At 41.1% G+C, this 6,524-nt stretch overlaps 1 long non-coding RNA gene across 1 annotated transcript; it reads right to left on the bottom strand.

Annotated features, from left to right (window-relative positions):
- Window positions 1-217: 217 nt before the first annotated feature.
- On the bottom strand, window positions 218-1,113 carry LOC105528152. Its single transcript, XR_001004320.1, has 2 exons — window positions 948-1,113; window positions 218-603 (listed from the first exon to the last, which is right to left on the bottom strand). It is a non-coding gene; the product is annotated as an uncharacterized LOC105528152 (long non-coding RNA).
- Window positions 1,114-6,524: the final 5,411 nt, after the last annotated feature.

Consider the following 6,524-nt stretch of genomic DNA (forward strand, 5'->3'; position numbering starts at 1 on the left):
GGATCCTATCTTATTGATAGGATTACTAAATCAATGGCCACTGAATTTCAAAGCAAATGGGAGAAAGAGCACAGTTATGGACTCTGCTAGGGCCTAAGCTCTGTTCATAACAACTTTTTCACCTAAATCTTGAAGTCCAAGTTAGGTAAAGAATAGGGTCAAGCAGCCCAGGAAAAGGAAGAGCACACACAAAGGCACAAAGGTGAGAAATAGCATATTCTGTGCAGAATGCATTTAATTTTCTGATTTATTCAACAACCATTTATTGCGTACTTAATCCATGCTTCACACTGTCCTATTCAGTGGGGGCATAAAAGTGACCAACAAGAAATTTGCAAACTGAAGTGGATTGGACATAGCAAGGCTGTCTTCTCCTCTGGAGTGCCTGCAATGGTGGGTTGGTCAAGTTGAACTTCAAAGGAACCTTTAGGAGCAAACAAGGGGCAGGACCTTCCTGCGGTGAAGTTCTCATGCCTCAACTAATTCAGAATCAAAGACAGGAAGTCAGGAAGAACGGGCTTAAAAGTCCAGTGTGGTTAGCTTCACAAAAGTACATGAGTAAGGGTCTCATATACATCCTCTTATTGGCACACTGCAAAGTCTCTGCAGTATGAAACAGTATTATTTTTATTATTGGCTCTTCAAAGCAAATGTTAATAAATCGAGAAAAAAATTTAATACCTAGTAAGTATTAATCCCACAGAAACTATAAAATGCATTTAATATTAATATACAAAGATTTAAACACTTATTCAGATCTTCAGATGTGCAGTGACCCAGTTCATCCAAGTTTTAGTAGTTGCCAGAAACTCTTTATGGAAAGATACATAAATTCACAAACACATATACAGGATTATTGTGATCGTAACTCTTCCCAGACATGTTTTTTTCACTAAACATTTTCCATGTTTCTAAGGAAGTATTTGTATGAATCAAGAGTAGTTTACCAAGCCAGCCCAGGGAGAACCAGGACCAATCATATAGAGACCCCTGGGCACCGAGGGTGTTCCATAAAGTGACTGGGAGTTGAGAGGGGAAGCTGGAGACTCAAAAACCAGCTACAACACATAAGTTAGTGCAGTGATTTGCAAATATGGTCCTAGAACCAGCTATGTCATCATCACTGGGAACGTGATAGAAATGCAAATTGTCAGGCCAGGATACACATTGAGCCAGACACCTTGAGGGTAGGATCCAATAATGTGTGCTTTAACAAACCCTCCAAGTGACTTGATGGTTGAGAACCACTAGATTAACGGTCTCCACTCCTGGCTACTTATTGAATCTATTTAAGGACTATATTAGTTTTCTAGGGTGGCCATGACAAATACCACAGACTGGGAAGCTTAAATGAAAATTATTTTCTCACAGTTCTTAAGAATAGGAGTCTGAGATTAAAGTGTTCACAAGGTGGGTTTCTTCTGAAGCCTCTCTGCTTGGTTTATAGATAGCAGTCTTCTCACTGTCTTCACATGACATTTCTTCTATGTGTCTATCTCTGTGTCCTAATTTCCTCTTCTTAGAAGGACATCAGTCAGATTAGGGTCTACCCTAATAATATCATTCTAACTTAATTACCTCTTTAAATATGCTATCTCCAAATACAGTCACATTCTGAGGCACTGGGGGTTAGGGCTTCAATATATGAATTTTAGGGGTGTTGTGAGATAACACCCTAAATAGCTCAGATCATAGCAAGAACGTTTCATTTAAAAATATCGGTATCACATGAGACCAACTGACTCTGAATTCTTAGGGGTGGGGCCACGGCATAAGTATTTCTTAAAAGCTCTCTTGTGAGTCATATGTGTAGCAGGGCTGAGAATCAGGCTATAATGGGTAAAAGGCCAAACAGTTGGGCACATGGCAGAAGATGTAGCCATCAGTGGCCACATGCTGCCTGGTAAGGCAGGTAGACCCTACCAGGAATAGAGGGTGCTATGAGGTAGCGGGAACTCAACCATAAGAAGTCTGGCTTAGGGAAGCACATGCAGTCAAAAGCCCTAAAGCAAGAGTGAACAGACTGAGAATTCAGGTAATAGCATAGAGGTGTGTGAGATAGCCAGTTTATAAGACACCAACATCAGAACAAGTGTGAAAGATGAGAACTCAGCTGTAATCCACAGAGCGCATTTGACTCTGGTGGCACAGGTTTGTGACCAGGGTCTCCTGGCCAGGAAGTTGTTGCCAGGGCCAGAGGATACAACTGCAGAAACCCAAGAGATGTCAGTGAAGGAATTCAGATGGCATCTGAGGCTTTTACAAGACATCCTGCCTTTTAATATCTCAAATACACATATCTCTTTATAGTGTTTTATAAAAAAGGAAAACAAGACAAACAGCAATAACAAAACCACTGCCCTGAAGATAAAATGTATTTATGGTGTTAGGAGGCTGTGTGAAGAGCTATCCAATTCCTAGTGAGTTCCTGGACTTTATATTCTGTGGGAGATGAGGAGTCTCAAAGAGTGACTGATTAAACATCTAACCACTTTTGTCTTGTCAAAGCCAACAATCTCTGCTTTGTTATACTTCAGAGAGAGGAAGCCAGTTGTGTTCAAATTGTCACTATTAGCTTCATTTCCAATACCACAAAAATTAAAGGACTGTTGCAAAGAAACAAATGGAATCCAGGAAGAACACGCAATCTCTTTGAAACCTCTTCACCCCCATCCACCCACCTGGCCCAGAGATGGAGGAATTACAGGGAACCCAGCTGAGTAATAATGTTGTTGATTCCCTGCTAATCGGATTTTTCTTGAGTCCAGCAACAGTCAAGTGTTTACAAGACTCCTCTCTTCAAAACAACTCAAAAGACATTCCCAGCAGAGAAGCTAGGAACCAGCAAATCAATAATGTAGGAACTTCTACTAAGGATTTTCATCTGCCCAGCAAGGAGAATATTTATTTATAGAAAAACTGGCCACTCCAGTTTAGTGTGGTAATAACATGGTGCAGCTAGTTCAAAGAGTGGCATGGTTGAACACAGCCTTGTATTATGCCCACAGTAAATGGTCTCCATGAGGAAAGGCCTATAATTTAGAGAGATTTGCCATGGATGGTAAAGCCCGGGTCATTGTAACAGATACTTTTTACCAACTCTATTTGTGGAGAGGGCATGCAAAAAGGAAGGAAAAAGGTTAGCTTCAGGAAACCTGGAAGGAGAAAGTAAGCCTCATTTGTTTTTACCTACATGAGAGTTATCTTACGCCCAACCTGAAGCCTTCCTTGATGGTTGGAGACAAATTTATTACAGAGGCACAGAATTTTTTACTTGCAATATATATGTTTTGTTCCCTAAAGAATCATTTCTCCACTGTCCTGCTTATACATTATCTCTCTCTACCTGCTCCTTGAATGCTGAGGAAAAACGATGCACTCTTCAATTGCATTTTTGTATTAGCGGGTATATCATTGGGTGGAAGTCAGAAAACACTGACTCAAAATATCAAGCTCTTCTCCAGGGAATTCCCTGGGGCATGGCTCTTTTGGCCTTCTGTTGTTTATCCCATCAATCTTTGTCATTGCTACTGGAAAAGCAGGAGGTGCAGATTGTAGATGTGGCTGTTTCAAAGCCAGTCTCTGAAGATGCAAGTAACAATTTCTTAGACCTATTTTTTTTAATCATCAGGTAAATACTCTGTCAGGAATTAGGAATTGTACATCTGAACTTATCTCTCTGTGTCTGTCTACCACTGTCATTTCTAGTTTTTATCAGCCAGCTGTGATGCAGTCCCAAAGATGATATTTGTAAAGTGGTATGCTGGTAAAGATTTAAAACTGGCTCTCTGGGGAAAATACGACTGATTCGTATTGTTTGACAATTTTCTTGGTGTAAATACTTCCACGTGGCTCATTTCAAGCTATCGACATGAAGTTCTTGGAAGCAAAGTTGGGAAGAGATACATCATTATGTAGTATTTCCAGAACACAAATACAGTTGAAGGAAAAAAAAAAACCCAGGAGTATATATAATAATAAAATGTAGTAAAATAAGTAGTAAGTGATAAGCTTTGAGTATTTTTGAGCTTGTTTTTAATTAAATTTACATAACTGTAAGTTTATATAATTTAGTTTTTTAAATGTTTGTGTTTATCATCCATCTTTACAAAATTCCCGAAAATCCAAGATTGCCTTACATGAACCAATAGTAGCCAGTTTCAGCTCACCGCTGGTCCTCTGGAAGGTGAAGCCCAGATTTATGAATGAAAGGAGAACCCAGGCCCACAACATCAAGCATTACATACTGTGAAAACCTTGAGCCTGTGAGCAGAGAAGAGGCTGATCAATTGGCACTATGGACTTGAGGAATAAACACAAAACCACATTTTCAGATTCCAGCCTGTAGGGCAGAGGTCACCAATTAGTGGGCTGAAAAATATCTTTTGTTGAGGAGTTCTGATCCCACTGGGCCAGCTTGTGCATTTAGCACTGCAGAAATCAGCTGGATCTGAGAGGTAGCTGCCACCTTTGGGTAAGATTTGTGAACTCTATTTTACAGCTATCCAAACCTCTCATTCCATGGCTTATTGCATTCATTTACATTGCCTCTGAAGGCAGGAGTGCTCCAAGTAAGCACTTAGCCAAGTACACCCATTCAAGAAGCCTCATCGCTTTAAGTGACATCTACATGCTGATGCATTCCTCCCCTGAATTGGAGACTCCCGTATCTAGCCACTGCCTACTCAGCATCTCTCCTTGAACATTTAACAGGCAGTTCAAACCTAACATGTTCAAAAGTGAACTGCCCCTGTCACTGTGTTCACCAACTCAGTAAACAGCTACTCCATCCTTCTAGTTTCCTAGCCAAGAGTCATGGCCTCATCTTTGACACCTCTTTCTCTGTCCCACATTCTATCTGGTGGCAAATTTTGTCATCTCTGCCTTCAAAATACATTCAGAAGCTGATCTTTTTACCACATCCAACACAACTTTCATAATCTCTCCCCTTCATTATTGCAATAGCATCTTAGTCAGTCTCTGTTTCTGGCCTTGCCCACCTACTGCCCATTCTCACAACAGCTACAACTGAGCCTTTTACAATTTAATTCTAGTCATGTATTTTCTCTAGGGAAAGAACTCAAAGTCTCCCTATTTCACTTAGAGTAAAAGCCAGAGTCCTTATGCCTTTGCTTCTGCTGTTCCCTAAGAAATGTTCTTTCCCCAGATATTCTCATGGTCCCCTTTCCCATCTACTAAGCCTATTCTGAATGTCATCTCTTCACCTGTCTTCAGAATTGTAACCTCCAGCAAAATCCCCTTTGGCTTTCTTCTCCATTGCACTTATCACTAGCTGAAAGACTGTACATTTTACTTTTTTTCCTTCCTGGAAGAAGTTAAGCTTCCTGAGGGTAGAGATTTCTATTTTGTTCACTGCTGTATCCCCAGCACCTAGAAACAATGCCTAGCATGGTGGGTCTCAGCTATCAGTTGGAGCAATGGATACCCACCCATAGGAAATGAAGTTATTTCAAATACAATTAGGGAGGTGTGGTAGGATGGGAGAGGAGGTAGGGAGAAGGGAGTTAGAGGAGTCATAGGAAAATGCAACATTCCAATTGGACAACTGAGAATCTAGCCTCTTCAGGTTTCTTGCTGAGAGTCAGTGAAGGGTGTGGAATTTTAGAAAATTCCAGCACTTCCGACGTGGAGTAGGGGCATATATAAAGGCAGGCTGTGTGCTTTCCCAAAAAGAACAATACTTTGAAGTGAGATAAACGTTGTTGCTGCTCCTGTCGTTATTTTCTTGGGCATATAATTTAATCCCTCTAAACCTCTCCTGGTTCTCCTTTCATTGAATTCTTCCCCTTTTAGGCAGCTGGCTTCTGTGGCATCTTTTACTCCCTTGATCTCTTAAAGGATGTGCCTAGCAGCCTTTCTACCACCCTCTTCTCTTCTGACTCTAGCCTGATAGAACCACACCTTTCACCTTCCTGATTTCACTCACGCCACTCCCTTAGCCTGAAGAAAACAGACAAATTCAGACAGAGACGACAGTGCAAATTCAAGTCTACCCTCTGTTCAGCTCAAATTGTCTTTGTGTTCCCATGATCCCATCTCACCCACCTCCCTCATAGCTGCAAGATGTCATGGGACAAGTGTAAGCCTTAGAGGAAAAACCGAATTTATCACAGGACCATCATTTCACAGTCATGTTAACTTGAATCAGTCCCTTAAACCATACAAGCTTCTGTTTCTCTAAGTGAAAAATGGGCAGGCAGCCAGGCATCCTGGCTCTAGCAATAGACTCCTTGGGTCATATCACAGCTCTGCTATTTTTAGCTGGGTGAAAGGGCAAATTAATGTCTCCAAGCCTTGAAGTCTTCCTTGATGAAAGTATGAATAAGGAGACCCACTTCACAGGGTTGCTGTACAGGTTTGATGAGATGTAAAACCCTGATACACTGCCCTCAATTCAGGTCAGTTATTACAATTATTATTATGGGGCCACTGTAAATACCCATGAGCTAATGTCCATGTCCTGGACAGCTCTGTTTGCCCCTCTCTATCCACTCTGCCCCAGC

The sequence above is a fragment of the Mandrillus leucophaeus genome, unplaced genomic scaffold (genome assembly GCF_000951045.1).
Source record: "Mandrillus leucophaeus isolate KB7577 unplaced genomic scaffold, Mleu.le_1.0 Scaffold704, whole genome shotgun sequence".
NCBI lineage: Eukaryota > Metazoa > Chordata > Mammalia > Primates > Cercopithecidae > Mandrillus > Mandrillus leucophaeus.